This window comes from Adiantum capillus-veneris, chromosome 27 (genome assembly GCF_014529385.1).
Source record: "Adiantum capillus-veneris isolate H3 chromosome 27, ASM1452938v2, whole genome shotgun sequence".
In the NCBI taxonomy this organism is placed as follows: domain Eukaryota; kingdom Viridiplantae; phylum Streptophyta; class Polypodiopsida; order Polypodiales; family Pteridaceae; genus Adiantum; species Adiantum capillus-veneris.
The window spans coordinates 10,862,864-10,884,993 of record NC_140957.1 but is presented as its reverse complement, the minus strand read 5'-3'; positions in this window follow the sequence as shown (position 1 = coordinate 10,884,993).

The window sequence follows — 22,130 nt, the reverse complement described above, 5'->3', positions numbered from 1 at the left end:
GACTCACTTCCTACCGTTTCTTCTGCACCATCGCTACCCGTTTGTTGCATTGCTCGCCCTGACAAGGCAAACGGTTGGGGCGATGTGCTTGCTACCGACGTCGTTATTGTCAGAGGCCAGCTTCGTAACGTGGTGTGATCACGGGCAACACAGAGAGTGTATGACTGTGGATCAGTCACGGTACCATCAAGACACATCACCCTCTTGTTCCGATCTCACTACGAGCCCACATATGGTACCTAGCGCCACCCTCCATTATGTGTAATCTTGCAAGCCCAACAAGAACATTTACTTGTGATCAACCAGTGCCGATCGCAAACTCAAGTCATCTTTAACAACTTTCTCCTTGTCTTCCATGCAAACCATTCATCACTACCACTCAAGCTTTCAAATTCCACCATATTGTTCAACCATCCAATCTATCCACACTTTCTATTTGAAGGGATTTTTATTTTTCTAAGATTGGAGAGACCTATTGGATACAATCAAAAATCAAAACCCTTCACCAAATGTCTTAATTTCAAAGTGAGTAAGTTTGCTCAATTTTAAACCCATTTGTTTGGATAGGAATCTACAAAGATGCTATGAAAGCTTCAAGAGAAAATGGAAGGAAATGGCACATGAGAGAGAGAGAGAGAGATGATATGTGTCAGGGTCAAGACCGAGACACAGAGAGAGAGAGAGAGAGAGAGAGAAAGAGAGAGAGAGAGAGAGATGACGTATGTCAGGGTTAAGACCGAAAGAGACAAAGAGGATTTTTTTTGCTATCGCGGCCATCTTGATGCCGTGTGTAAGAGCCAAAGTGAGTAGAGAGAGAGAGAGAGAGAGAGAGAGAGAGAGTTTTTTTTTTGCTATCGCAGTCATCTGGATACAGGGGGTCCTCGGCGATGGTGCTTCATCACCAATTTTTCCAATTTTTAATGGCTTTGTAAGGATGCGATGCTAGGCATCCTCATTAGGAAAAAAAACTCTTCTTTGTGGTGGAAGATACAGAGAGCCTTGGCATTTGAGGGCGTGGTTGAGAGCCATGGCCCAGCCTAAGGGCACAGTTAGAGAGACAATTGATATGTACGAGCATGATGGCAAAAACACAGAGAGAAACAGCTTATGTGAAGTCAATGGCGAAGATAGAGATAGAGAGGGGGCGAGATAGAGAGGTGGGGAAGCTCTGTGCAGACGAGGCAGGGGGAGGCTTCTTTTCCTTTAGGATTCAAAGATCCGGTCCGAATTTGAGAAATGAATGGATTTTTGGGGTCTAGGACCGAGTGGCTAGAACAAATGTAGATTTGTAGGTTTCTAAAGTGATTAGGTCTCCACACTTTGGAAAAAATAAAAACTCCATCTAAAATGCAAAAGTGAAGGGTGTAGAAAATGAAAAGCTTCTTGCATTTGGGAAATCAAAAGACTTTTATTCTATATAAAGGAGTGGCCTTGCCTATATGCAATATGCCATGCTTTTATGGAATTAGTTAATTTTAGAATGATTAATGGTACATAAAAAATCAAAGTTCTTTTAAACTTATTATATTCAAACTTCAAATCATTTGTTGCATCCCCTCCAAAAAAAAATGAAAAATTGAATGCATCTTTTGGGAAAGATCATTTGAAAAGACATGGTTTTGGGAAATATCATTTGAAAGGACATGGTTTCTTTGTTTTCAATTCTCTTAAAGAGTTTTTAAGGGTCTTTTGAGGGACACATGTCAAGCAACAAAATTTGAACGACCTTCATCCATATGGATACTAAGGGCTTTATAGGCCAAAAATTATTGTGCGTCCCGTGAGATGTTGCGGCCAAGAAGAAGTATGCTACGATCTTGGTATCCCGGTCCCCTCCTCTAAAGTGACATGCAATTAATCTTTATGCACGAATGCTTCATTGTAAAGTTGAGATTACAAATATTCCTAAGTGGTAAAAATGATTTTCCATCGTATATTGTATTTCTTTAAATCGTTTAGTCAATCATAATCTAACATCATCTTTCAATGACAATGAAAAGTGCATAGACAACAAATATAAAGTATGTGACCCACGTGTTGGTGCATAGCAAAAGAGTATTCCATCAATGCCATTGAAGCTCTTAAATCTATAATAAAACTTTAGCTCTGCTCACTCATTTATAGCCGAAAAGTTGTCCCATTCTCACACAACAAGAAAAAAAGGCATGAATAAAGGCTACAATTTATTCAAGCACGATTTTCACAAATATAAAAACCTAGAACGGAAGGCAACACCTAACTTTGATATTTTCAATGTCTTTTTTGAAAACAAATGATTCCAAATGAGATGCTAATGGACATGCAAACAATAGCTTGTTTTTATGTGGTTGATCATGGTTATGATTGACGTAGTGGTTGAGTGATCTCCAACTTTGTTGTCATTTTGGCACGGTTTATGGTTGAGATTTTGTTTGAGTTTTTGCTCACTTTACAAGGAGACTCTGTCAAATTTCTCCCAAGATTCCTCGCCATAGTTTTGATTTCTTGGCACCCATATAGTAGACATGTGTGATAGTTCAAAATCAATATTGATGACTCGTGAGAGACGGCGGTCACGTAGTTGTTGATATATATGCGATGTTGGCGTTGTGGTCACACACGGCACATTAGGCATTGTTGCTTTTGACACATGAGGTAGTGGCAGCATTGTCTGTGAGATGAAGAGACGGTTTTGGCACACGACAGAGTGGTGGCTTCATATGCCAATGACGGTGATGTCATGTTCACCTTTAGTGTTCCTCCTGCTTACATGTCTTCAAGAGGTGGCACTTCTCCACATTGGTTGCTAGATGAGGATGCGTTCTTTCATGTCACACCACATCATGAGTGATTTAGTACTTTCTCTAGTGGGAGCTTGGGTTGTATACACTTGGCCAATGGTTTAACATTTGCCATTGCAGGTGTAGGAGATGTGTGCTTCTCATTACCTATAGCGGTGCATTCTATATGCTACAACATGTGCGCTATGTTCCTCAACTGAGACAAAGTTTGATCTTAGTGAGACAATTAGCAGATTGTGGGTGTCAGGTATTCCTTAGAGAGCAGTCATTTTAAATGCAGTGCGGATCACTAGTGTATACCAACTCCCTAGAGACACACAAAGAGAGAGATAACATACATGGAGTTATTTGATATGCTCATGCTAGAGGCTAATGAGTTGATTTTGTGACCCATATTTTTGCCTATGGATGAGAGGAATCTAGCCATCTCAATGTTGATGATGATACATCTATACATGATAAGTACTCATGATGATGTAAACCATAGGGATTATCAGTCGTACGATGATTGACACTAGCATGATGCATTGTGGAGCTATGCACACCATACAAAGTTGTCTCCGGCATTCGTATGCAGGCTCTAGCGTGGATACACACACTCACCTATCGCTAGAGCAGATATACGATTGCATGTAGATTGAGTGAGCAAGCAAGTGGACATAGGTTGAGAGAGTCTCTCACCTATTTTCTTGTACAGACTAGTAGTTTAGCTAGTAGGAGCCACTCATTGGTGCATCGTCTCTTTAAGTGGGAGGTTGTTGGGGTAAAGGTGTTATGCCTACCCACGACCGGCGGCAGCTTATCAAAATGAGGGGCGGTCGATCCCACTGTGTGTACATCCTTTCCTTATTCTTCACATACCAAAAGAATAAGGAGCTCCCCACTCTCTTGCTTGAGGGAAGCTCCACCCACACATGTCTCTTTCCCACACTCACACACACACACACATGCACCGTGCACTTTCACCATGAGTAAGATTTGCCTAAAATCTCCCCCAAGAAGTACCACCTTGCCACCAAATGGATTTCTTGAGCACATGATGTTTGGACAATTGGTCCATCACTCTGCAAATGAAAATAAAAAATCCTCCACAGATGCGGATACATAGTGCCCATCCACGTACATATATATCTCATCAATGTTCTCCCTTTTAGCAACTTGTTTCGATGTATGGGTGTGTCGAGTGTCACATGTGAAAGATAAGGGCAAGAAAATTCTTCGACCAAGGAGAACACCACTCTCACACAAATGCACCATGCCAACCAAGTCTGCGTATAATTCTTCCCTCAATGTCAGTTGGTTGATACGAACCTATGCAAGACGATGCTCCTCAAAGGCATAATATGCATTAACCATAAACTACTAAAGTAAACGACCACCACGAAACAAGCATAGTTCTGTATCAACACAAACCTACTGCCAATATGCATCGTGCTCTCTTTAAATGACACATTGTGGATCTCTCAAGGCATCCGAAGGGCCATGTGCATCAGCATAAGGGAGCGTGATATGCCATCCATCTTCTCCCCGAGGCAAGAGAAGAACATACAATAGCGGCATGTATGACCTGTGTAGATTTGAAATTGTATGCAACCTTCCACACTTGACAATGAATCACAATGTCTCGATGGCTAGTTGTTTGTAAATCCCCTTGAACTGGCATAGTTCTAGCAACCTCGTTGCCAACAGGTATCAAGTATTGCTATAAGTTTTTTTTTTCTCACAAATTGTCACTTTGATCTCCATAATAGGGCTATCACGCAACATTGTACCAACATTCTAGGAGGAACACGAGAGAAATCTTGATTTGCTCAATCTACCACCAAAGATGCTGGTAATGTGGTCCTAGCATAAAGCGAGATGTCGCACTAGGAAATGAAGGAGCTTGCCCCGTGCCATCCACTACCTATTATATCTGGCATAATCCCTTTAGAGATATAAAGTAGGCTTGGCAAGGAGACTATTGAACCAACATTGAAGAGAGTGCACTGCTCCAATGCAAACTGTCCAAGTGGATGGAGTTCCCTTGAGGGGGCGGTTGACTGTGCCATGACAAGTAGGAGGTGACAATCTTCTAGTCAGCAGTGAGGGAAGAAGTAAAGGGACACCCTAGAATACGCCCCTCAAGCTTCCCAAAAGTGACTTCTTAATATGTGGGGTTCCAATGACCAAAGGAAGGAGTATCAATATGTGCACATAACTGTGAGAGTCCAAGTCCATTGTTGTGTTTCCAGGATTGGCAATAACATAACTTTTTGAGCCAGAACATGCCTTCTCAGATCCAAATTATTCAAGCCTCCCAAGCGTTTGAGAATACACAACTTGTCCATCGATATAAGCTATAAACCCTTTTTGTGAGCAGATGTGTCCATGACATAAGGGACTGCAACCATTGTTGAGGCCATGATAAAAGAGGAAAAACTACAAATAAGCCATCATATGCATTGCACAATCTTGAGGCGCACATGTAGTGGCCAAGTGGAAAATTTCCAATAATGTAGCTTGAAATGCAGATGTTAATCCAATATGATTTATGAATGGCTGGGACATTCCAGCCCAGTGGGTAGCCCCAATGAAAAATTATGATGTGGAAAGGAACAATCTCACACGGCCAAAATATCTTGTGCCAATCGTACTCATTGAGAGACAGAAGCTTGGAATTACAGAAGTTGATTTTGAGCCCTACTGTGAGGCCAAACAGATGAAGGGCATGCGTAATTTGTTAAATTGATTTTGGGGCATAAACAAGGAGTCTTCCGCAGAGGCTAGGCCTATAAAGTGCTTCCTAGATGGTAGTTTCAAACCATGTGAGCTACCAATGGAGGTCAGGCACTCCAAATGCATAAGCAAAGGATGAGTAGTAGCAATTGCATAGAGCAAGGCACTTAGAGGACAAGCTTGTTTATGAGAGATCCATCTAGAATACCCGCAGAGTTGCTTTGTGCATATAGATTAAAGACCGCGTGAGATATTTTAGGCCCAAATCCCAGTCGCTGCATGGTGTCAGCAATATAGTCCCAATGCATAGAATCAAATGCCTTTTCAATGTCAACCTGCATGACCAATACATCTTGCTCAATATATTTTTCATATTCCATGTTAATGATGACATTTGCCAGATTATTAGTTATCTGGCATTGTGGAATGAAACCATATTGACATTGATGAATGCCTTCATGAAGTAGTATTGAATACAATTGACAATCATTTTGGCCAGCAAATTATAGACAACATGCATGAGCGTAATTGGCCACCAACAAGAGAGCTCCTATCATAGTGCATGCTTGGGTATCAACTTGAGTAAGCTTTCTTTCCAAGAGGATGGCATCTCTTGCTTTTCTTGTGCCATATTCATCATTGCTTGTATTGGTGCCTTGAGATAGTCCCAAAAGGACAAGAAAGAATTCCACAGTAAGTCCATACCAGCTAAGAAATTTCCAACAACCCAAATTAAGAAAGCTTGCATGTAATTCCATCTCAATGAAGGAAACTTCCAAATCTTGAGTTTGTTGCACCGAGAGTATATGAGTAATATGCAATAAAAATAGATGAAACGCTTGTCGAGGATCTCGTGTGTGGGAGTGGGAAGGGCAAAAAGCATCTCATAATGAGCCACTAGGGTGTGTGAAAGTTCCTATATTTTTCATTCCTCATAGGGAAGTTTGACCCTTTCAATATCTTGATTTTGCATGTGACAAGTGTCTTAGTCTTTCCAAACTTGTCGTCTTGGCTACAACATACAATGCTTTCCATAGTCACTAATAATGGTGGGAGAATGTCCACAATCATATTACAAGATACCTCATGCTTGAGATAGGCATGGTTGACATGCAAAAGGCACTGTGCAACACAACATTGGCTGAGGATGACCCAAATCGCAATGTCAGACATATGGGGGCGGCATGATCCAAGAGGCATGGTGCATAATCAATCCATATTTTTCATACAAAGTCATCATATTGTTCCATGTGGAAAATATACCAGCGATCCAAGCGGGCTCGATACGAGGATTGAATATTTTGCTAAAATGTGAATCTCAGAGCATCCCTATGTAAATAGGCCACAAAACTAATGCATTACATGTCAGGATTAGATGATCCTAGGACTATTGTTCCACACGGATCATGTGCGAGTGTCCAATAGTGTTATCCGTGGGATTTGATGCATTCTTAAAATCACTGAAGAGAAATGCATTTGAATGCCAACAATGTAAAGATACGTCACTCCAGAACCGTGCCCTATCTGCAAATGTGGTGAATGCATATAATATACTCTGCAGACTTCCTTACCCATTCACAATACATTGAATAACCAGCCATCTCCCAATGATTATTAAAGACCATGGTCGGTTGCAGTTCATGTCAAGCAAACATAAGGACTCTCAAATAGCCAGCTGACCCTGCATAGGCTATGAAGTAGCCAACCAAATAAGAGGTCTATTTGATAAATGGATACTCTTTATGTTCCTGTAGAATAATTGCATCCACTCTGCATGTATGTATATAGTCCCAAATAAGCTGCCACTTATCAAGATTACATAATCCATGCACATTATATGAAATACACTCTAAAGAATCGTGCATCATATGCGGTATATGCAATGGGTAGGGAAACTAAGAAACTTAATTACTAATGCCCATTGGCCCATCCTCATCAGCTATGGATACATGAAGAGGTGCACAAGGGCATTGCTCACAAGTACTCGAGTGGGGGACACCCTACAAAGAAGAGGTTTCCCTTGTAACCGCTTCCTTGTATGAACAAACAACCTTGTCCGAAGATTCGGCCAGAAAGTTGTTTTCATTGATCGAATGATTTTTTGGGGAATATTTCTCAATGGGGTCACATAGTTGCAAGAAGATGTTAGAGTGTGGATGATAATAGTTTTCTTAAGAACTATCCAGGCATCGATGTTTGGAACCTGTTCATTGCCTTTTTCTTTTTCTAGTGTAGAAGTAGCAATTGTAGATGCTCGTGCTTGCTTCCCTTTGCCTTTATGCACCGCAATTGTCGACACGAAAGTTTTGGGGAATATTTCTCAATGGGGGCACATAGTTGCAAGAAGATGTTGGAGTGTGGATGCTAATAGTTTTCTTAAGAACTATCCAGGCATCGATGTTTGAAACCTATTAATTGCCGTTTTTTCTCTAGTGTGGAAGTAGCAATTGTAGATGCTTGTGCTTGCTTCCCTTTGCCTTTATGCACCGCAATTGTAGACACAGAAGTTGAGGCTCCATTGTTTTGGAGTGCAAGTTGATTTTGAAGGTGCAAGAGACTACAATGCGTGGTGGCTACAAATTTCATTCAAGGCATTTAGAGTGAATATGATTGAATTTTCCATAGTGAAAGCAATTGAAAATTTTCCCCATTTGAGCTTGAAGGGTCATTTGCCTACCATTGGATGACGAGAATCAATCGTGATACCTATAGATGTGGGGATGTCTGTGTCTTTAAAAATACAAAAGCAACTAGTGTTTGCATCCAATTTGGAAGGGCAAATGACCTTGCCCAACTAGGTAGCCAATGGGGGAGGAAGATGATGCCAGGTGTGAGAGAAGTTCACCACCTCAACCCATACCTGGCACTTATGATAAATAAGGTTGTGATAATCTTTAATAAGAGCCCATGGCATGACACGAGTCATTTGCATATTGAAAAATAAATGAGACATAGAAATCAAGGCCTCTTGGGTTGCCATGTCAGCTAACAACACTTCATAGAATCTTCTTGATCCATAGTAGACTCCATGTACAACCTACCACTCGAGCAAGAAATCAACCCATTGGCCCACATCTTGTGCGGTAGGCATCTTGCCTGGGAAGAAAAAATCATTGCATTAAGGGCGTATTGGACTATTGGATCCATGAGCTCTTGCAAAAGAATACACACTTCCTTGTCAAGAGCAGGACTGTCACAGGCCTTGCATCCATCCTCAAAATCCTCATACAAGCATTCTTTGATGAGAGAAATAGCATCCATACCAAAGGTCTTCAATGCCTTTTTGCACTTGTGTGAGTGCCTAGATCCAATGTTCCCATCATCTTTCAATGAACAAAAGACCCTCATAGTGGGTACATAAAACAATGCCAATTATTCTTGAAGCCATGCACCTTTTATGTGCACTTTACTTATGATCACAACTGATCATATATCCACCCGCTGTTAGTCCTATAATATTGCTTCTTGCACTTTGTTGCACAATGACCTATTGTTGTATACTTGCAATCAAACTTGACTAGACAACCAGCACCAACTTGCCTATGGTGGTCTCATGCTCATCTTTCGTTATTGATATGCACACACCACCTTTGCAGTGGACATAGCGTTGGTGCACATTCCAATAGAGACCACACACATCGTTGCCAGCCCTACTTGCGTGTTGCTGAGTTACCACATGCTTGCATGCACAGCTTTGCACTCACCTCTCTCTCTCTCTCTCTCACACACACACACACACACTTGTTTTACTTGATGGGATTTTTTCTCAGAGCTCTTGTTCCTTTAAAAACTTTGCTTCACCATTTGTTGATACTTGCCATTCAAAGGATCACCTCTTTGACTATAAATAAGATGTGAGAGGCTACTATTTCATGGAAAAGTCTCTCGAGTCTTAAAGCTTATATCTTTTAAAAAACACAACATCTAAATTCCTGTTGGTGATAGTCCTTATTAACCATTACATCCCTTTGTAAAATAATGCTTTCAAGGTCTCCCTATGGGGTTATCTTAGTGTGAATTCTCCCCATCCTTAGTTGGGGTCTCCATTTGATTTTGCATCTGGTTTGGACCCTGCTAAAGGTTTTTTGAGCATACCACTCTAAAGGTCCCAAGGGAGTTTCTCTTGATTAAAATCTTCATTTTAGATGAATTCTTAAATCCAACCAAGTACTTACCAACCATTCTCTTCCTTTGTAAGGACCCATGAGGATGGCCTCTTGATGTTTAACCATCCAAACCTATCTAACCTCTTGAGGAGGTGCTGGAAAGCAATGGGAACTACTCCTTATTTTTCATACACCTAACTCTCATTGGCCTTGGGAAGGTAACTATTATTGCCTTTCTTGTCATGATGCCTACCTAGGAAGTCTTTTCTTCCATCCCATTCTGTGTTTCCCCTACAACACAGTGACTTGCATAGGAAATGGATGTTCTCCCTCCCTTCTTCCTCTATAAGCCATAACCTTTCCACTTCTCCATATGCAAATGATGGAAACACTTACTCTCATGTAATTTTTGTAGGTCTTATTGTCTCATGTAGGCTTTTATAAGATTTGAAAGGGATACATCCTCCCTCTTTCCATTTCTACCCATGTATAGCATGCATCTATCTTGTTTTTTGACCATGAGAATGCTGGCTCTGAATCTTGGACATTGAAAAGCATTCTAAATATAATCCTTGGCTTTCCTTGTGGTATACTATCCATGCCATACCTATGTTGCTTCATCCTCACTCATACCTCTTTGTAGGTAGACTTTGTGGTTTCTTCAAGAAGGAGCTCATACATTCATTTTGATGGTTCTCTTGCAATGTGCCTTTACCAACCTTGTATAGTTTTGAATTTTTTGAATTGCTATGCAATGTTGAAGTGTTTCAAAAAGAAAATTGAGGTTGTTTCCAAGTTTTGCTACGGGCACTTGGACTAGTTCTGGAAAAAAATGGTTTTTCTTGCTTTGTGTGCTTTTTGATGCTTTTAGCAAAAAATACAGCCAAATCCTTTTATTGTTAGCTCTAGAAAAGCCTGTTACCATATACATGTGGTAGTGATGTGTGTGAACACATTAGGACCGCCGGGGCATTTTTTCCCTCTTTAGGAGGTTTTCCCCCCCGTGCATTGTATATACGCCCATCACTCTAGGGCTATCTATCTTCCCAAAGCACACTAAGTAACACACTCTCTATTGGGTGCCTTGAGCTTCCTTCGTCTTCTCCAAGCTGTGTGTGTTTCTCTGCAACCCTAATTCCAACAATTGGTATCAGAGCAGGTCACGTCCTCCCGGGCTTAGTCGCCAGCTGCTCCAGTACACGCCTGCTCACTTTCTCCGATTTCAGTGAGCTTTGGCGAGCGTTCGCAGGTCGACAAAACTTTTGGGCAAGCTCGAAGAGCTTGGTCTGCTCAGAATTTTGATTTGGGCTCATTTCGGCCTCCGTTTCCACTACAGGCAGTACTGCACAGGCTATTTCGTCATTTTGTGCACAATTTTTGTTAGTGCCAATTTCTGCATAATAGGTGCCTTATAGTCTTCTACGGTTTGTGCTATATAGCACAGGTTGTCCCCGCTCCGTTTCTCCTATTTTCGGGCAGTTTTCACATCAGGTGCAGCATTTACCATGGCTGACAACAACAACACAGATGTGTTCAAGATGTTTGCTACCGAGGACAGGTTGGATGGGGACAACTACCCTATGTGGGCTTATATGATGCAACATGTTCTTGTGTCAAAGGGTGTCTGGAACATTGTGCAGGGCATTGATGTACGTCCTGGTTCTGAGGATGTAGGCGATGTTGAGGATGTTCCAGGTCTTGCTGCAAGGATTGCAGATGTTAGAGTTGTTTTGCCTACGACAAAACAAGCTCGTTGGGATGTTAAGGATGCGCAGACTCATGCATTGATTGCGTTGTCTGTGAAGCGCACCATTGTTCCTCACATCCGTTCAACAAAATCTGCAAAACAGGCTTGGGATATTTTAGCACGTCTTTATGCAAGCCGCAATGAGGCTAAAATTGCTTTGCTGCGTAAAGAGCTGGAGTCGAAGATTATGCATGAGGAAGATGATATGGACACTTTCCTTGCTAGTGTCAAGGATATCACTGAGCAGCTTATTTCTGCAGGTGAAGTCATTTCAGACAGTTCCCTTGTGCAGACTGTTCTTGATGCCTTACCAGATTCCTACCAGACTTTTGCTAGTACTTGGAGACTGATGACCCAAGGAAATCCTGAAGTTGTCAAATTTGATGCATTATGCACATTGCTGTTGCAAGAGTCACTTTCTAGAAAAAACAGGACTAGGCAGCGTGCAGTTGAACAGGCCTTTATTGCTTCTCAAAGAAATGGTGGTAACAGTAATGCAACCACTTCTTATGGTTCTGCTGCGAGTAGCAAAAATTCTGTTCCTAATGCTTATGCTGGCAGTACTTCGTCTGGCAATTCTGGTGATAAGGGCAAAAAGAAGATGCGTTGCCATTATTGTAAAGCCAATGATCACTTGATCAAGTCGTGTCCTAAGTTGAAGGCCAAAGAGGCTAAGAAGAAAGAGGGTGGTTCCACTGCAAATGTTGGTTGCACTACAAATGCAGCCATTGTTGAGTCTTCTGTGAAAGGAGACTGTGTTGCTGATGTTGATGCAGAATGGGCTTTTAGCGCAGAGTGCACTTACAATCCTGCTGTCCATGATGCATGCTTGTCAGTTGCTGCAGATTCACATGTGTGGTATTTCGACAGTGGTGCTACAAAGCACATTACCTCACATCGTGAATTGTTTACCTCTCTCGAGGCTGTCCCTCATGGGAATTCAGTCACTTGTGCCAACAACGCCTCTTATCCAGTTCAGGGAGTTGGAAAGATTGTGCTCACTACTGCTAATGGCAGTTCCTTCACACTTGTTGATGCACTTTATGTAGCTGGGATCAAGAAGAATCTCTTGTCTGTATCCGCACTTGTTAGACTTGGACTTGTAGTCAAATTTGTGGGTGACAGATGTACAGTTCATGATCTCAGTTTTGGTGATGAAATTGTTGCATCTGGGCTTTTGTGCCGTGGGCTGTATAAGCTCACTTTGTATGACAAGTGTGGGAAAAATTTTGCAAATGTTGTTGCAGATTCAAGGGCTATTTCAGATGCAAAACTTTGGCATGCACATTTTGGTCATCTGAATTTTGCTAGTTTGCTACGTTTACAGAAATCTGATATGGTTGCTTCTTTGCCGCCTCTTGAAGCACCTGTCAAACATGTTTGTGAAGGCTGTATTTTGGGTAAGATGCAGCGTTCTAAATTTCCAAAGGATGGTTCAGTTCGGGCCACATGCAGGTTGCAGCTTGTGCATAGTGATGTTTGTGGGCCCATGCAAACTCCGTCCTTGGGCAATTACCTGTACTTCGTGACTTTCATTGATGATTACTCCAGGCATGCATGGGTATTTCCGCTTAAAGCGAAGTCCGAAGTTTTTATGTGCTTCAAACAATTTCTGGCTATGGCTGAAAATGTCTCGAAATGTACTATGGGCACCCTCCGTTCCGATCGAGGGGGGGAGTATATGTCTCTTGAATTTAATGCATTTCTGGCTAGTCGTGGGATAAAACACCAATGTATAGTGCCTTATACGCCTCAGCAAAATGGTGTTGCTGAGAGGAAAAACAGGTCACTGACGGAAATGGCACGATGTATGGTCAAAAGTCAAGCTTTACCGCATTCTTTTTGGCTTGAGGCCATCATGTGTGCCACTTATGTGCTTAACAGGTGTCCTATGAAAGCTTTGCAGTCTATTACTCCATATGAAGCATGGCATGATAGAAAGCCTTTTATTGAGCACATGCGTGTTTCTGGCTGTTTGGCATATGCTTTGGTGCGACAAGTGCAGCGCAGAAAATTGGATGATAAGGCTGTCAAATGTATTTTTGTTGGTTATAGTGCTGAAAGCAAAGGTTACAGGTTGTATCATCCGCAAACAAAACGTATTCTGGTTTCTCGGGATGTAGTGTTTGTGGAAGATTCTGTTCAGCCCTTGCTGTCATGTACTAGAGACAGTAATGTAAGCTCACAGGACATTTATGACACTTTGTTACCTCTTTTCAGTGGTGGAAATACGAATGTAAGTTCCAATGAGGCAAATGTACAGCCTATGGGGGTTTCTGAAAATGTTTTAGATCAGCCTATTACTGATGCAGATGTACATGATGTACTTGATGAGGAAAGGGCTGAAAATGAGCAGGCTAGAGGTATGCCAAAATGGCTGGTGCACACTTTGCGTGACAGTAAATTGGATGCACCTTTGTCTAGTCGTACTCGTTCAGGCTCTCGCCATGCATCTTATGCATCAGATTGTTATGCTTTGCTGTGTCTAGCTTACATGATGTTGAGGAGCCTCTGACTTTTGATGAAGCACAGAATTCAGAAAATTGGATGGCTGCCATGCAATCAGAATATGATGCACTTATAGAAAATGACACATGGACTTTATGTAATTTGCCTCCTGGCAAAAAGGCCATTGGTACGAAGTGGGTTTACAAGTTGAAACGCAAGCCGGATGGTGAGATTGATCGCCATAAGGCTCGACTTGTTGCAAAGGGTTATGCACAGCAAAAAGGCATAGATTATGAAGAGACTTTTGCTCCCACTTGTCGTATGACTACTGTGCGTTTTCTATGTGCATTGGCAGCTCATTTTGGTTGGGATGTACATCAATCAAACATTGTTACTGCTTTCTTGAATGGTGACATATTTGAGGAAGTTTATGTAACGCAGCCTCGCGGTTTTGTCATAAAAGGACAAGAGGACAAAGTGTGCAAATGTAACAAGGCTTTGTATGGGTTGAAGCAATCTCCTCGTGCTTGGTATGAGAAAGCTGACACTCATTTGGTCAAACAAGGCTTTCATAACAGTCCAACAGAAAGCACATTGTATGTAAAGTGTGAGGGTGATGTATTTCTCATCGTGGTTCTTTATGTTGATGATTTGCTGATCACTGGACCAAATGAGAGACATATTGCTGAATTTAAGGCTGATTTGAATGCTACTTTCAAGATGAAAGATTTGGGGCTGTTGCATCATTTTTTGGGCATACAGTGTAAGCAGTGTGATGGTGGTATTGCCTTGTGTCAGAAAAGTTACATAGAGACATTGCTATGTAAGTTTGGACTTGAGGATTGCAAACCTATTGCCACTCCCATGGAAACAGGTTTGAAGTTGAGTCTACATGATGCTGGCGATCCTGCTGATGTCACTCTTTACCAAACTGCTGTTGGCTACCTCATTTATGTATGCAACACGAGGCCAGATGTTCAGTTTGCAGTCTCACAGGTCAGCAAATTTATGCATATCCCAGGGTCTAAGCATTGGCAGGCTGTCAAGAGGATTTTCTGCTACCTTAGTGGCACTTTACATCTTGGCTTGTTTTATCCCAAGGGGGGATCATTGCCGCCAGACTTACATGCTTTTTCGGACTCAGATTGGGCTGGTTGTTTTGACACGAGAGTGTCCACAAGTGGTTTTTGTTTCATGCTTGGCAGTTCATGTATATCATGGTTGAGCAAGAAGCAACCTACTATGGCCATTTCGAGTTGTGAGGCTGAGTACAGGGCAGTCTTCACAGCTACGGTTGAGTGTGTATGGCTCAGATGCCTTATGGATGATTTGGGTGTTGGACATGACACTGCCAACACTATCTACACTGACAGTCAGATCGCATTGGCAGTTGCGAGGAACCCAACTTTTCATGCTCGCACAAAGCACATTGAGGTGCATTACCACTATGTCAGGGAGAGGCTCTCAGCAGGAGAGATCAGCTTGGCTTATGTGCCAACACAGGACAACCTTGCAGATCTTTTCACAAAGGCATTGTCTCGTGAGAAGCTTGAAGCTTTCCGCAAAGCGTTGGGCTTACTCCCCTTTGTGGACTGATCTTGTCCTCAGGGCATGGCACTTCCCTTTACTCATGTGCCAGCTCTCGTTCACCGCATCACTCCAAGGGGGATCTGTTACCATATACATGTGGTAGTGATGTGTGTGAACACATTAGGACCGCCGGGGCATTTTTTCCCTCTTTAGGAGGTTTTTTCCCCCGTGCATTGTATATACGCCCATCACTCTAGGGCTATCTATCTTTCCAAAGCACACTAAGTAACACACTCTCTATTGTGTGCCTTGAGCTTCCTTCGTCTTCTCCAAGCTGTGTGTGTTTCTCTGCAACCCTAATTCCAACAAAGCCAAGGTTCAATTTTGTTAAAATTGTTTTTGTGCTTTTGGTCACTTTGCGATCAAGGAAATCCAAGGTTCCATTATTAATTATTTTTTTTCACATTAAAAAAAATAAAATTTTTGTTCCTTCTGACTTTTCACAATTTTGGTAGCTTAGGTGAAGCGATGGTTCAATTTGTAAAAAGAAAATTCATGCTTTTTAAAAATTTTGATGATTTAAAAAAAAAATAATCTTTTTAATATCACCTAAATCTAAAAACACTATTTTTGGCCATCCATATGTGTAGAACAAATGTACCGTTGAGAAATGTGATTAAAATGGGTTTTTACAAGGATCATTTTATTAAAAGTGGCACCATAAATATGTTGAGGTAGTATGATCAACATCAAGATTATGTCAAGGCATGGGCAGTAAGGTCTAATTCACCTACGGTTAAATTAGTTGCCAATATTTTTTTTGATTCGAGTAAATTTATGCCAAAAATTTGGACCGGGGGGGGGGGGGGGGGGGGGGACAAGAAGCAACTTTTAAAAGCAATCCATGATTTTAGAGGAAAGAGGGAGTCTTTTTACAAAATTTGCCCCAGATTTTAGCACAGATAAGCACCACTGCACATGTAGATATATACGGATGCTCACAACCACAATGAGAGAAAATACTCTCTCTTGTGTGTCATGCATGCATCTATAAATAGGGAAGAGTGGATTTGCACATATGAAGGAAATTATGGCATATGCTTATCCAAAATGATGGGGTTGTTTTTTATCATGGTTATGGTCAAGCAACGACGTTATATTGTGCGTGGAATCTTAGAAGACATGTGTGAATGTCTCACGTACATGAATATACTACTTTGTATCTTTCAGGGTCAAAACTAGCTCAATAACGAAGGGCGATGATGTACAATTGTGATATGCTATCTGCATATGATTAAAACCCTTTCAATTGATGGTTTGCAATGATGTTTACTCACTGCTTGGAAAATTTTTATGCATTAAAATTCCATCTTTAAGAATCACATATATTTGGTAAGTTTGTCAACAATGAGTACAATTAAAACTCTAAGTGTGGACGTTGAGTTCAGTGATGGTTATGGTTTATGGTCAAGAACCAAGATTTCTCTTGTGATTTTGCTTATCGTTGTCGTAGCTGGTGTGACTCTTGGAATTTTTTTTGGGGTATGATTGTGCTGCTGAGTTTGCAGCCATTTGATGTGCTAAAGTGGATTGAACGATGGTTGTGCATCACCCAAAGTGGGGTGGAGTGCTCACCTATGTTATGGGATATGGATTATGGTTTTTGGTTTCATTTTAGATTATGAAATGGTTGTTTGGATGATGGATTATGTCAAAAAAGTAAGGGTAGAGACCCTGTACAACTTGATTGTCTTGGAAAGGATTGTTTGTGTACATGGATTATGATTTATGGTTTCATTTTAGATTATGAAATGGTTTTTGGATGATGGACTATGTCAAAAACGTAAGCATAGAGACCCTGTATAGCTTGATTGTCTTGGAAAGGATTGTTTGTTTATATACAAGATGCTAGGTTGTTGGAGTCATTTGTAATGTTTCTCATAACTTCGATACAAGACTAGGGATACCTACATTGTATAGTCCATGAAAAGGGGCAATAACCTTGGCTATGCTAGGATCGAGGGTGCCATTTAGATCTTATTTTGTTTTGTTGGGCTCATCTACACGGCTAGTGCCTGAAGGGTTGAATTGACCTACATGGCTAGTACATCGAGGGATTTGCCTTGGTTTAGCATGAACATAATTGGGATCAAATTCTGTTCTTCTATGGAGCTTCACACCCCTATATCAAAAATCTCGAACATCACTCTAAGCAATAGCAATAGGCCCGATCGCAGTGACACAACCATGTGCCCTATATTATGCATATTTGCAGCGTGGAAAGGAGCACTTCCCCATTGCCAACATTTCAAGAGGACGCCATTCACATCAAGCACAATGAGTTTTCTTTTGGCATAATAAGAAGGAAATGTAATGTATCTTCACGTCGATCAATTGCTAGACAAGTTTTCTTAAAGTCATTACTAAATTACCATTGCATACATGCTATAATTCTTCCACTGATGCTTCTTGATCTACCAATACTACGTATTGGGTCATCCATAGCACCAAACGTGCAAGAAGTCTACACCCCGCATAGATTTGCAATACTACATTTCTCTCATCTCTTTGTATAGAGAGAGAGTAACTTCTTGTGTAATGCCAGACTTCTCTCCAAGCCGCTTGCAAAGATAGCAATATTCAAAATATAGGCCAAATAAATTGAAAAGACAAATACTCTCAAAGTGAACGTAACGTGTCAAGGACATAAGGCATACCTCCTCGAGGGGAGCCATGTGTTTTGCGTTGCCATTGTCTATCGATGAAGTAATCCATGATAAGGTTCAAATTAGGACACCGATAAAATTTGAATGCCCCAATCTTGTGGAGTATAACTATTTTCAAGCATCACATATGTGGGGATTACGAGTTATATTGGAGACACTCTACCATCTTACATACCTAGTAGGTAATTCATTCACCTGAACAACACTGTAAAAGTTGAATGTAGTTTTGCAAAGAAACATGACCGTATGGTCAACGTAGTACCCATTTTGAGGTACTAAGCTCACTAAGCTCCATGCATGTTCTGAGCGACATAACACCACCAAATTTCCGTTCTCATCAAGATACTCCATGGAAAGGCTAAAAACCTTCTTTATTCAATAAGTGGTCATCCGTGCGACTAGATGATGGTGGCTATGCATGTGGAAGCTCCAAGATATTTTACGCACTCTGTTTAGTGTATTCATTCAACGCTACTTGCAACACCATCACCAAATTTGCTAGGGATGGCCATCTTTGAGATGGATGGGTAAAGAGTCACCCCATCAACAAATTTGTTGCAGAGAGTTCCAGTGCGGATGTGGTGCATGCTTCGGAGATGCACAATAGCTTTGTACCAAGAGTAGTTATGACCGAGGAGGATTGCTCAAGAGCTATAGTAAATTCGGCTTCTCCATTTGCATTGTTGCGGGAGCAGCGATGTGTTGACCATGAGATTCATGGGCTGAGAAGTTTGGCAATTACTTCAATGCAAACAATTGCAACATATTGGCTGATTCCAATCAATTTCACCATAGAACGGGCATTGCATGTTATTGAGGATGTAAATTCAAATCTGAATGTTATTCCAATGTGGCATCTTTTGCAAGAAGACATTAAGCAATTTGTTAACACCAAAGCTCAAGATACGAGGTAAGTTAGAGGATGTGCATGGGCCATTTGGTGATCTTCGTATGGGTAGGCAATGGAGGTCTCACTACAATGGAGAAGGTGCAGATTGTTAGTGCCGCCAACTGAGTGATGTACTATGTTGTATGGTACATAAGCAAGAGTAGAGGGCAAGAAGGAGAAGACAAAGCCGAACTGAAGTAGCTATGGTCTCGATCAATAATGGTGAAGTGTAAAGTTAATGTGCAATGCTTGCATCCATGGATGAGTTCAATTGGATTCCAGAGGTGGATAAGAAAGAAAGCAACTCGTTGTAGGTGCCCTCATGTAGACACTTTGGTTTCATTTTTAGACTTAGGAGAAGCCACAACAACTTTTATTTACCTTTTAACAAGGTGCATGATGGCCATTCTCATCACATGCCAAGAACTAGAACAACCTTAAAAGTCTTTGACATCTAAGCAACAAAAGTAAACAAGTATCAATAGATTAGTGGTGATAGTGCCTCTTGCAATGTTGGTAGGGGATGGAAGGGATCTAATCCTCATATAGGCTATTGAAAGATGTTACTTGAAAATTCTTTGATTGACATGCATGCTAGAGGTGATGTATTTTTTTAAGTGCAATTTGTTCTTGAAGAGCTTGCTATTTGGGACATCTCTCTTGGGATGCACTAATTGCAATTCAGGCTCGACATGGGTAATGCTAAAAAATTGGGCTCTTTTTAGTAAATATGGACCCAAGCATTCAGCTACAAAATGCCATATTGTTGGAATTAGGGTTGCAGAGAATGCACACAGCTTGGAGAAGATGAAGGAAGCTCAAGGCACACAATAGAGAGTGTGTTACTTAGTGTGCAATGGAAAAATAGATAGCCCTAGAGTGATGGGCGTATATACAATGCTCGGGGAAAAAACCTCCTAAAGAGGGAAAAAATGCCCCGACGGTCCTAATGTGTTCACACACATCACTACCACATGTATATGGTAACAAATCCCCCCCTAGAGTGATGCGGTGAACGAGAGCTAGCACATGAGTAAAGGGAAGTGCCATGTCCTGAGGACATGATCAGTCCACAAAGGGAAGTAAGCCCAAAGCTTTGCGGAAAGCTTCAAGCTTCTCACGAGACAATGCCTTTGTGAAAAGATCTTCAAGGTCCTGTGTTGGCACATAAGCCAAGCTGCTCTCTCCTATTGAGAGCCTCTCCCTCACATAGTGGTAATGCACCTCAATGTGCTTTGTGCGAGCATGAAAAACTTGGTTCCTTGCAACTGCCAATGCGCTCTGACTGTCAGTGTAGATAGTGTTGGCAGTGTCCTGTCCAACACCCAAATGAGCCATAAGGCATCCGAGCCATACACCCTCACCCGTAGCTGTGAAGACTGCCCTGTACTCATCTTAGAACTAGAAGTGACCACAGTAGGTTGCTTCTTGCTCAACCATGATATACATGAACTGCCAAGCATGAAACAAAAACCACTTGTGGACACTCACGTGTCAAAACAACCAGCCCAATCTGAGTCCGAAAAAGCATGTAAGTCTGGCGGCAATGATCCCCCCTTGGGATAAAACAAGCCAAGAGGTAAAGTGCTACTAAGGTAGTGAAAAATCCTCTTGACAGCTTGCCAATGCTTAGACGCTGGGCTGTGCATAAATCTGCTGACCTGTGAGAGTGCAAACTAAATATCTGGCCTCATGTTGCATAGATAATTGAGGCATCCAACAACAATTTGGTAAAGAGTGACATCTGCAGGATCACCAGCATCATGTAGACTCAATTTCAAACTTGCTTCCATGGGAGTGGCAATAGGTTTGTAATTGTCAAGTCCAAACTTACATAGCAATGTCTCTATATAATTTTTTTGACACAAGGCAATACCACCATCACACTGCTTAAACTGTATGCCCAAGTAATGATGCAAAAACCCCAAATCTTTTATCTTGAAAGTAGCATTTAAATCAGCCTTAAATTCAGCAATATGTCTCTCATTTGTTCTAGTGATCAACAAATCATCTACATAAAGAACCACAATGAGAAGTACATCACCCTCACGCTTTACATACGCTGTGCTTTCTGTTGGACTATTTACAAAAGCCTTGTTTGACCAAATGAGTGTCAGCTTTCTCATACCAAGCACAAGGAGATTGCTTCAACCCATACAAAGCCTTGTTACATTTGCACACTTTTTCCTCTTGTACTTTCTTGACAAAACCGTGAGGCTACGTTACATAAACTTCCTGAAATATGTCACCATTCAAGAAAGCAGTAAAAATGCCTGATTGATGTACATCCCAACCAAAATGAGCTACCAATGCACATAGAAAATGCACCGTAGTCATACGACAAGTGGGAGCAAAAGTCTCTTCATAATCTATGCCTTTATGGTGTGCATAACCCTTCGCAACAACTCGAGCCTTATGGCGAACGATCTCACCATCCGGCTTGCATTTCAACTTGTAAACCCACTTCGTACCAATGGCCTTTTTGCCAGGAGCCAAATCATATAAAGTCCACGTGTCATTTTCTATAAGTGCATCATATTCTGATTGCATGGCAGCTATCCAATTTTTTGAATTTTGTGCTTCATCAAAAGATAGAGGTTCCTCAACATCATGTTAGCTAGACATAGCCAAAGCATAACAATCTGATGCATAAGATGCATGGTGAGAGCCTGAACGAGTACGACTAGACAAAGGTGCATCCAATTTACTGCCACGCAAAGTGTGCACTAGCCATTTTTGGCATACCTCTAGCCTGCTCATTTTCAGCCCTTTCCTCATCAAGTACATCATGTACATCTGCATCAGTAATAGCCTGATCCCATAGGCTGTACATTTGCCTCATTGGAATTTACATTCGAACTTCCACCACTGAAAAGAGGCAACAAAGTTTCATAAATGTCATGTGAGCTTACATTACTGTCTCTAGTACATGACAGCAAGGGCTGCATAGAATCTTCCACAAACACTACATCCCGTGAAACCAATATACACTTTGTTTGCGGATGATACAACTTGTAACCTTTGCTTTCAGCACTATAACCAACAAAAATACATTTGACAGCCTTATCATCCAATTTTCTCTGCTGCACTTGTGGCACTAAACCATAAGCCAAACAACCAAAAACATGCATGTGCTCAATAGATGGGCTTCTATCATGCCATGCTTCATATGGAGTCATAGAGTGC